This window comes from Dipodomys ordii, unplaced genomic scaffold (assembly GCF_000151885.1).
Source record: "Dipodomys ordii isolate 6190 unplaced genomic scaffold, Dord_2.0 Scaffold29, whole genome shotgun sequence".
NCBI classification, from domain to species: Eukaryota; Metazoa; Chordata; class Mammalia; order Rodentia; family Heteromyidae; genus Dipodomys; species Dipodomys ordii.
The window spans coordinates 585,878-597,486 of NW_012267245.1; the positions used below are offsets into that span (position 1 = coordinate 585,878).

Sequence of the window (11,609 nt, forward strand, 5' to 3'; positions counted from 1 at the left end):
GTGATGTTAGGAAAACGAACCCTTAGATGTGTATTTTAATGTTTTTGTTTCTTTAATGCATGTGTTTCTAACGCATTTATAAGATTATCTCTTTGTTGCTTTGTACGTCCCTCCCCCACAGTGTAACCCCCGCTTTCACTATATTTGATATCAGTATAACATGTGGAGGAGATGGGGACAAACAAGTCGTTTAAGGATTCAGGTGGACCTGTTGCAACAATGAGAAGTACAAAATGTCATGTCAAAACCAGCTTTGCAATGTCAGTGTGGGGGGGGGGTATGATTGGATGGGGAGGAGGGGGAGGCTGGGAAGGAAAGTGAAGGGTAAACAAAGGAGGAGGCTGCAATCCTTGGTAAGAAATGTATGCATTATCCCGCCCATGTAATTGTAACCCCTCTGTACAGTATGTTCTCAAATAAAATAAAATAATATATTAAAAAATTTTAAAAAATAAATAAATAAGTATACATGTGGACCCATTGCTACAATGAGAATTACAAGTTGTCATGTCGAATACGGATTTTACAACTTTGGTGGGGGTGTGGGGAGGTTTGGATGAGGGTCGGGAGGAGGCTGGAAGGGATGGGAAGGAGAAACAAAGGAGGAGGCTACAATGCTATATAAGAAATGATCTCTTTATCTTGCCATGTAATTGTAACCTCTCTGTACATTATTTTCACAACAAAAAATAAAAAAATGAAAAAAATTATCCCCTCCCAAATCATGTCCTCAATATTCAACAACCACATTAATGAAAGAGCTAAGAGAAAACATAGGGAGAAATGTACCACATCGATGACCATAAATGAAATTTGAACCAAACAACATGGGGCTGAGAATGTGGCTTACTGGTAGAGTGCTTGCCTAGCATGCATGAAGCCCTGGTTAAATTGATCAATACCACATAAACAGAAAAATTCAGAATTGGCACTTTGGCTAAAGTGATAGAGTTCTAGACTGCTCAAAAAGCCTAGTAACAGTGCCCAGGAATGGCAAAAAAACAAAAACAAAAAACAGAAATCAAACCCTGAGATTCCACCTCACAATAGTTACAATGGCCATTATCAGGAAAACAAATAACATATGCTAGTGGAGGTGTGGCCAAACCGGAAAACTACTACATTCTTTTGGGCATGTAAACTTATTCAACCACTCTGGAAAGCCGCATGGAAATTCCTCAAAAGGCTAAATGTAGAGCTTTCCTATAACCCAACAATCCCACTCCTGAGCATTGATCCAAATGACCACAACCTAAGACATACTAAAGCTACAGTAGAACCATGATCGTTACAGCATTACCTATCATAGCTAAGATATGGATAAATGCAGATGTCTCTCATTAGATGAGTGGATTAAATTTCTGTGCTTGCATCAGAAAGAATGACATTGCTCATTCATAAGGAAATGGAATGACTTGAAAACAGTTATACTAAGGGAAGCAAGCCAGACCCAAAACAACACTGGGTGCATGGATCCCCTCACTAGTAAAATAGAATGTGTCTAGGATATTCCAGTCCAGTCTCTCTGTTTTCACTGTCCTCCCAGTATTTCCAGTCAAGCAATATCATTTCAAACATTTACTCAACAATTTAATCAACAATTATGGATACATATATCATTCAATGCCAGGTACTAGTCTGAGCCTAGAAGACAGAATGACACATTTAAGAAATAGACCAGGGAAAGCAGTATGGAGGTTCCTCAAAAGACTCCACATAGAGCTCCCCTATGACCCAGCAATCCCACTTTTGTGCATTTACCCATATGTTTACAATCAAGACCACACTAAAGCTACCAGCACCACTATGTTTATTGCAGCATTATGTACTATAGCTAAGATATGGACCCAACGCAGATGCCCCTCAGTAGATGAATGGATCAAGAAAATGTGGTATATATACACAACGGAATTCTATGCCTCCATCAGAAAGAATGACATTGCCCATTTGTTAGGAAATGGAAAGGCTTGGACATAATTATATTGAGTGAAGTAAGCCAAGCCCAAAGAAACATAGGTCCCATGGTTTCCCTTATTTGCAACATCTAGTATATGTCTGAATCAAGCAGGAAAGGTCAGATAAGGGGATGCTAGGTAAATGAACCCTAAGATATGTATTCAAATGTTTTTTTTTTCTTCCATGCGATTGTTTCTAACACATTTATAAGATTATTTCTTGGGCTGGGAAGGTGGCTCAGTGGTAGAGCACTTGCCTTACATGCATGAGGCCCTGGGTTCGATTCCTCAGCACCACATAAGCAAAAAGAAAAAAGCTGGAAGTGGCGGTGTGGCTCAAGTGGTAGAGCACTATCCTTGAGCTGAAGAGCTCAGGGACAGCGCCCAGGTCCACGACCGGACCCAAAAAAAAAAAGATTATTTCTTTGTTGCTTTGTATGTCCCTCCCCTACATTATAACCCCTGCTTTCACTGTATTTGATGTTGGTATAATTTGTGGAGGGGAAGAGGAAAAACAAGTCGTTTAAATTGGGATACAGGTGCATACAGGTGTAAAAGTCGTCATGTCGAAAACGAACTTTACAACTTTCGTGCAGTTTAGGGGGTGGTGAGAGTTGGGGAGGATTGGGTGGGGAGGCAGGAGGAGGATGGGAAGTGATGGGAAGGGGAAACAAAGGAGAAGGCTACAATGCTTGATAAGAAATGTACTCATTATCTTGCCTATGTAATTGTAACCCGTCTGTACAGTATTTTCACAATAAAAAAAAAAGAAATAGACCAGGGAGCTTATCTCAGAGTAGCAATAAGTAAGCATCCATTATAGCTCCTCTGGCTTATGAAGGTCCAAGATAAGGGACTTGTTCCCCCTGAAATGACTCAGACCTGCATTTCCCAGTTGTGGTAGAAAGAATCAGTAGGGTAGTAGTGGTGGTTGTGGTGTTTATGAAATACATGTGCCATACCACCATATTTATACAATTCCAGAAATACCATTTATTGACAGGGAGTAACCTAAGGACATACAGTAAAAGAAGAAAACACGAAAGGTTAGTAAGTACTCCTGAGTTGTTTGAGAGCATTTAAAGAACATAGGTGAAAATAAAAATGATCATTTATGCACCATAAATAACCACTTATATCCTCCCAATTCAGAAATTCCACAGGGTAGTCCTCCCCATAGCTGTCATTGTAGGGATGTCTGCCTGCCAAGAGTAGGAATAGGTATCTCTCACCTTCCTAAGCCCCAATTTCCTCTCACAAACAAGACAATAATCAGCTAGTGTTAGCGGAACTTCTCAGTGTGCTGAGGGAAATAGAAGCAGCAGCTTGCCTGGTAAACCCTGAAGAGCCTGTGTACATGTTCAGGTTTGGCCCTTGGAATAGCTCTGTACAAAAGCAGAATTCTCCAAGGGTCTTGATGTAAGCAGAGAAATAAACAAGTCCTATCCACAGTTGCTACACTATGTAATTTCATTTTTATTAAAAAGTATGAGATATGTAAATTTTCAGTTAGCATGACAACCAGGGGAAAAGGTAGCTGTTGTGATTGGATCCAGACATCATATTTAAAAGAAAGATTTCAAAGAAAAGAAAAGACAATAATAATCACATACAGGCAACATAGTCTCAGTTGGAAGATAAGCTCAGTGGTAGAAGTAGGGAAAATGGTGAGGGTGATTGAGTGTAAAATGTATATATATATATAAATTGTATATATATCCATGTTCTGGTGGCTCATGCCATAATTCTACCTCTCAAAGAGGCTGAGTTCTGAGGATTAGGGATTATAGCCAGTCTACACAGAAATCTATGACACCCTAATCTCCAATTAACAAATCCAAATGATGGAGGTGGAGGTGAGATTGAAGTTGTAGGCAGCAAGACTTGAGGGGAATAAAAAGCTCAGAAATACTGCCAAGACTAGAACACAAGGAAATGTATACATTCTACTATACTTCGGATTGCATTGTGATATTTGCATATGTTTGTAATATATTCTCTTCACCATCACCCCAATGTCACATTCCCTACATCATGTGGTAATTTTAATACATTTCATTGTTATATTTTCATATATACAAATGATCAATATCAAGTGTTTCCTTTCTTCCTGTCAAAGTACTATATAAGCATATCAATAAGTAGATCAATAAAAGCTATTGAAATTATTTTAAGAAAGAGGGGGAATGAGGAAGAATAATTGAGTGAGTTCAATCAAGTAAAGTTGTATTCTTCTATTAAAATGTCAAGATGAATCTCCCCTGTGCAACTAAAATATGTTAATAAAAATACTTGGTTTTACACAAGAGTAGTAGATAGCCAGTATCCTACTTAACGGTGAAATCATATGTATTTATAGCATAAGATCAGCAAAAAGATAAATACATCCACTCTCACCATGTTTAAGTTGCACTGTACTGCAGTTGCTCGCAAGGTCAATTTGACAATACAAATACATGTATCTATGTAAATAGGAAGGGGTGTTATTATCTTTTTGTGCAGGTAACGTTAACTTTCTATTTGTGCCATCCTGGGGCTTTAACTCAGGGACTGTGTGCTGTCCCTGTGCTTTTTCATCAATGCTAGAGCTCTACCACCAGAACTGCAGCTTCACTTCTGGCTTTCTGATGGTTAACTGGCAATAAGACTCCCATATACTTCCTTGCCCAGGTTGGCTTTCAAGACCAAATCTCTGAAGTCAGACTGCTGAGTAGCTAGGATGACAGGGAGCAGTCACTGACTCCCAAAGCTGACATTATTTTTAACTAGAAAATCACAAGGATACACTGAAAGTTATTAGAGTCACTGGTGGAGTTCAATCCACTAACAGGGTATAATTTTTGTACAAAAATAATTGGATATATATGTGAGCAATGAACAATTTAAAATTAATGTAGGAAGTCAAGACTATTTACACTACATTAAAGAAATGAAAATGCATATATGGGTTGGGACTGGGGCTAGAGTTAGGGTGCTTGCTTAGCATGCATGAAGCCCTGGGTTCAAATCCTCAGTACCACATCCACAGAAAAAGCAGAAAGCACTGCTATGACTTAAATTAGTAAGGTGCTAGCCTTGAGCTAAAGCAGCTCACAGACAGTGCCTAGGCCCTGAGTTGAAGTCCTAGGATTGGTAAAGGAAAATAAAAGAAAAAAGAAAGAGAATAAAAGAGAAATTGATGAGAAATATAATCTTGGACAATGAAAAGTACACGACAAAGCTAGTCTTGGAATCACTCCAGTTTTTACTTGATCCTTATCTCCTTGCCTCTGAACCTATTGACTTTTACAGAATATATTTATTGGTGTTTTTCTTTATATTTTCATATGTGCGCTTAAGTTGAAGTCTATATACCCATCTATGTTCTATGATTTCCACTTTCATGAGGAAAAACTGAGGTCCACTGAAGAGTCCTGGAGAACCCACACTGGAGGACTGAATAGGAGGCACAAAAGTTTCCCTCCCTAAACCTTGCTGGAACCAATGTACAGGTTCAGCAAATATTACAGTAAACCTTTAAGAGACACACGAATAGGATCTCAGATATGAGGGAAGGAGACAACAGATGTATTCCACAGTCTAATGGATAAGGTCTGGGAAGACCAGTCTGAGGTTTCCTAGGTATGCAGCCTTGAGTTACCCAGAGGAAGGAACATTTAGGATCACAGCAAAAATAGGAATTCAAAACAAAGGATTGAAACACAAAAACAGACTGGTTGGGGGAAATGATCAAACTTCACCTCAACACACACTTACCCAAAACTTCACTCCTCTACCCAAACCCACACTCTTCCTGATTCCCCAAACCACCATCTCTTTAAGAGCAAGGGAGGTGGTGATCCATGGTCTCAGAAAGCCCTGTGAGGGAACCTGTCACGAATTAGCGGAAGAAATTATTAAAGACCTGGCAAATGGAGCACAGAAAAAACTCACAGATGGTGCCCAAGCTCTGAGTTCAAGCCACAGGACCAACAGCAAAAAAAGGAAAAGAAAATAAAAATGTCTAAGCAGAAAGACAAAATTCAGAAACAAACAACCAAAAACTCCTTAAGCTTTCATAAGTGGAATTTGGGAGTTTCAGGGAAATCGATTTTGAGAAATCTAAATTGAGAAAAGGATTATGCTTCCTATCTACCTATTTTATTTCAACGTCTACATTACAGCAGTGGAAAATGTTAGGGGCTGCGAATACCGTTTGAAAGTGAGAGGAGAGATATTCAAAAACTGAAGGCAAAACGGAGATGTAACTTATATTCAGGAGACCATAAGAGCTGAACAAAACTGAAAATCACAACCCAGTCTCATCACCTCAATTGCATGACTAGAACTAAGAATTAAAAAGCCAACTTATGCAATGCTCCTAACACATTTCCATCTTCGGGTTAGTCGTTGAATATTTCAGGAGCCACACAATAATTTTCAGGAAGAAACTCGCCTTTGCTCCCACTGCCAAGAGAGCAAGATATGCAGAACTCCATGCAATTCAGGGACCTGAGGTATGGCACTGGTCAGAATCCCAGGGCCAAGCCCAACCTGGTCCAGGTGGCGCCGTGCGCCGTGCATTGTGGGAATTGTAGTTTTAGTTGAGGCACAGACCTTGGAAAGTGATGGTTTGGGGCAGGGAGCGGGAAGTTCTTTCTGCGCATGCGTCTCCCCGCCCACTGTTGATTTTTTTCTGTCCGGTAATTCCGGGTTCTTCCCTTTTTCCCCTCTGCTAGAACTTCTGGGAAGTTCGGTGTTGCTTTCCCGAGGTCCAAGCCCCGAGGCAGATGCCCAGCCGCTCTTCAGGGGACCTTGGGAGCTGTAACTTGGAGGAATCTCAGGCTGCGGAACCGATGTCAGGTATGAAGGGCAAGCTGGGTGCAGGACCGAGTCAGCCCCACGTGTGCCTCCCGTCTGGGCTTGATGATTTGTTTGGGGTTCGGGTGCTTGTGCTGCCATTGGCCCGCGAGCCTCCAGAAGCCGGACACTGGCTCCTGGAACCCCAAGAGCAAGCTGGGTGGCTCTCCAGACTAGGAGAGCCGGGAGCTGTGCGTGTGATCGCCACGACTGAGAGATGCTGCCGGCACCCACGCGACCTGATTCACTTTGCCCAGCTGTAAGCTGAGCACGGAAACGGTTGTCGTGAACTTGTGAAGTGTGTGCCAGGGTTGAGTCTCCTTCCATGGCAGTTGCCTTTTGGGCTTCTGTGTTGTTTCTGCTAGAGGTGTCTCTGCTCTGCCCCTGCTTGGCAGCCTTCTTAGCACTCTGGGCTGGAGTTCACACGTGTTTGGAATCCAGCTTGTGGAATCTCCTTCCCAGGGCATAAGATTCATGTGATACTCTTTCCTCCAACTCTTCTCAAATCACTTGGTTCTGTTGGAAGGTTTAGACCCTCTTTCAGGAGGGGACCGCATCTGGCCTGAGGATTAAGACAAAGCCTAGTAATCAGAGGGGGCATGAGACTGTGGTTGGGGCTGGAGGGATAAATGTCACATCTGAAAGTGTCTCTCTATGTACTAGATCCCTAATCCTATTCTCACTGATTGATTCAACCTCTTCCCACTCTCATTTCTAGTATGGGATCCCTCAGAGTTAATCCAGATGTCTCATCAGTGGATTTCCTGAAGCTACTTGTAACATGTTAAGTTTTTCCTGGCCATTCAGGAAGTGTTGATCTAGAAACTTGGACTTCTATGAAAAATATATAGAAAAAAGTTGGAGGTAATGTATATTGCTCAAGGATACATGCTGCATACATGTAACATATCCTGAAGTTTTAGCTAGTGTTATCCGTTGTGTTACAATCTGCTCAAAGAATGTAAAGAATGTAAAATAATTACATAGAAAATTCTTTTTGGCATTTGAAGTCAGTGAATCATAAACAGTCCTTTAAAATATCATATAGATACAGATTGATCCTATTTTTATCCTCTTCATATCCTATGGCTTCTGCAACTTTAAAATGTTAGGGATATTCTCCACTATATTTGTTTCTGAGAAACAGAAACTTCTCCATATGCTAATAAGGCTATTTTACATTACTTAAAATGAGAGAGACTGCCTAAACATGCATTCCCAAACACTTGATAAATCATTTAATAATATAGAAAATTAAGTTAAATATAATCTAATAATATAATTTAAACGCAATTCTACATAATTGTGCAAAGAAACAAATGATCTGTGAATAACAGCATTTCCTGTGTAAGAGACAACCAACAAGTACCAAACAATTCCCATACCTATTTAAGTTTTATGGATCTACATTTTGGGGTGCCCTCAACTTGCTATTTTGTGTTAATATTGTTTAAATCACAGATAAGACTTTAATCTTCTAAATCCTTCCCTGAGGATGGTTGATTGGAATTGTGTCTCTCCTATGACCCAGTATTTTATGTTCATCTTATTAGGCCCTGTACCTTCAGCATTATGGCCAAGGTTCTTCATATGACTGTTCAGGAAAGTGAGCATAACTGACATAAGATCTTTAGTGATGTCCATTTGGCCAAAGTAGCTTAAATGGCAAATTGCAAGTCCTTGCATAAGGGTGCTCTGATTATTTGGATACAAGGAAATATGCCATTTCACAACCATTATTGAAACATTATAGCACTAGAAACATGCATTGCATATGTGTTTCTTGTATAACCTTTGTGAAAAATGCTGAACTATGCTATACATGATTTCCCTGGTGTGTGAATCTGGAAGTGAATGAGGTGGAGTACAAATGCCCAGTGGAGTGCTATTATTCTTTTGCATTAAAAGAAAAAATAGTTCATGCATCCCTAAGTGTATTTCAGTAAACACTAGTTTTAATGAAATGTGGTATGTTTTTATTTTTCAATTATTTTTGTGGGGTATTAGTTTTTAGGGATACCGAATGTATCTTAACCTAGAAATGAATTGCTTTTATTCTATCTATCTACCAATTAATCGACTATGGCTTCATCTTTACTGGAATGTTTGATTAATGCACTACTTCAGACATAAAACATACTTGTTCTCCCATATGAAGGCTTTATGCTTTTCCTGCCCATGGGTAATGTTATAAGCAGGAAAACCTGGGGCAAAATCACACAGGTTCTTTCCTGACTACCTCATTTGCCTTTTCTCCCAGCCATGCTTCCAGAATCTTCTGTCCATTTTCAACAGCAAGAAAGAACGAAAGGATCTCTGGTGAGTTGCTTTTGATTTCTCTGTTTTACATTCCATTTTTTGAACCTAATAGTGGACAAGATTGAAAAACAGAAAAACAGATTCAACTTGAGGAACATGCTCCTAAATCAGATAAAGATGGCTTGTAGGTTTTGCACATTATTAATCTGACATTCTGGCTAACATGAGTATAGATTACTTCAGTTTGTTTCTAGTTGTTCTGATGTTGGTAGTAGTAGTCAAACTTGTTAAGGGATTCACTGACACCGAGGAGGTGACTTCTCATGGAAGCAACTGGTCAGAGATCACATCCCCATGAATAACATTAAACTGTCCTAATGAAATTTTTCCTATAGTTTCTGAAAACTGTAGTCACATATACCTTCAACTATTGAAGTGTACTGAGTAAGATATGTGTACTTAAATTATTAGTTCTTCGACTGCTTCATAGGCTTTTTCTACTTGAAACTTAGGCTATATTTCATTATATAGTGTATTTCCTTTCTAGAAATCCCTCCATGTTTCTCAAAGAACTCCTGACTAGATTTTTTTCTGTATTTTGTCTATTCATTCTCTGTTTCTTGCTCTCTAGCTTTCTTTATCTCTTCTCTTTCATTTCATCTGTTTTTGTCTCTCTCTTTCTCATTGTTTTTCTCAGACCCTCCTCCCTCCATCTGTCTCTTGCTTTTTTCCTTGCTTCAAATGCTGTATCTGGGAGCTAGTATTTCTCTTTTCTTTATTTTTTTGTCCATTGTAGGGCTTAAATTCTTGGACCTGGCTACTGTCTCTCACCTCTTCAGCTCAAGGCGAGTACTCTACCACTTGAGTCACAGTGCCTCGTCCAGTTTTGTTGTTGTTTATATTAGAGCTATGCATCTAAGGGACTTCTCTGTCCGAGCTGGCTTTGAAGCATGATCCTCAGATCTCAGCCTCCTCAGTAGCTAAGATCCCAGGCATGAGTCACCAGTGCCCAACTAGAACTATTTTTTCTTACTGATCACTTTTCGTTTATTGACATGACTCTTTAACATGTTTTTACTCATTATAAAGGAAACTTGTTGCTAAATGTAAGCCGAGGTACTTCTATGAAGAGTCCAGAGCTAAAGAAAATTAGAAAAACACAGACAGAGAGATAGGGAGGAAGCAGGGGTCCTAAAGCTCACTGCCTGTTGTGCCCCGAATTCCTTCAACTAAACATCTTTATTTGGGTTCACACAAGCCAGGTTACCATGAGTACATCCCCCCCAAAAAAAGTAAAAAATCTCTATAAATATTACATTTAGAGCCAAACAGAGTTTGTGAGTTACGATTCCTGTGTTATTCTTTTTTTTGTGTGTGAAAATACTGTACAGAGGGCTTACAATTACATGGGCAAAATAATGAGTACATTTCTTATCAAGCATTATAGCCTCCTCCTTTGTTTCCCCTTCCCATCCCTTTCCATCCTCTCCCCACCCATGTTTACCACATTTTCTTGATCCATAATATACTGAGGGGCATCAGGGTTGGTTCCATATCTTAGCTATGGTAAATAAGGCTGCAAGAAACGTAGTCATGAGGGTAGTTTTAGTGTGGTCTTGTTTGTGAACATTTGGGTAAATGCCCTAAAGTGGGATTGCTGGGTCAAGGGGAGCTCTATGTGGAGTTCTTTGAGGAACCTCCATACTGCTTTCCAAAGTGGTTGAACAATTTTACAATCCCACCACCAATGCAGTAATGTTCCCTTCTGTCCCCATCCCCTCCAGCATCTGTTGTTATTAGAGTTCTTGATTTTAGCCATTCTAACTGGGGTGAGGTGGTATCTCAATGTTGTTTTGATTTGGATTTCTTTTCTGGATTTCCAATCTTTTCCATTGGTCCTGAAGTCTGTTCTTGTGCCAGTAACAAGCTGTTGTCATTACTATAGCTTTGTAGAAGAGTTTGAAATTTGGTATTGTTATTCCTCCAGCTGTGTTCTTTCCGTTGAGTATCGTTTTTGCTATTCGGGGTCTTTTATTGTTGCATATGAATTTTCAGATTGCCTCTTCTATTTCCTTGAAGAATGAGGTTGGAATATTGATTGGTATCGCATTGAATTTGTAGATCACCTTGGGAAGTATTGTCATTTTCACCATTTTGATCTTTCCAATCCAGGAGCATTAAAGGTCCTTCACCTCTTTGGTTAAGTTAATTCCTAGGTATTTTATTTTTGGAAGGCTATTACGAATAGAGTTGCTTTCCTAAATTCAGCCACACTTTTCTCATTGTTGACATACAAAACAACCATTGGTTTTTGAGGGTTAATTTCATACCCTGCTACTTCACCTAACTTTTGAATCAACTTGAGTAATTTGGGAGTGCAGTCTGTGGGATTCTTTAAATATAAGATTATGTCATCTGCAAAGAGGGAGAGTTTTACTTCTTCTTTCCCTATTTGGATCCCCTTTATGTTTGGATCTTGTCTTATTGCTGTAGCTAGGCATTCTAATACAAGATTGAAGAGAAGTGCAGTTAGTGGACATCCTTGTCTCGTTCCTG

At 39.6% G+C, this 11,609-nt stretch overlaps 1 long non-coding RNA gene across 1 annotated transcript; it reads left to right on the forward strand.

Annotated features, from left to right (window-relative positions):
- The first annotated feature begins 6,678 nt into the window (after nucleotides 1-6,678).
- On the forward strand, nucleotides 6,679-9,085 carry LOC105985499. Its single transcript, XR_001175061.1, has 3 exons — nucleotides 6,679-6,797; nucleotides 8,348-8,400; nucleotides 9,055-9,085. It is a non-coding gene; the product is annotated as an uncharacterized LOC105985499 (long non-coding RNA).
- Nucleotides 9,086-11,609: the final 2,524 nt, after the last annotated feature.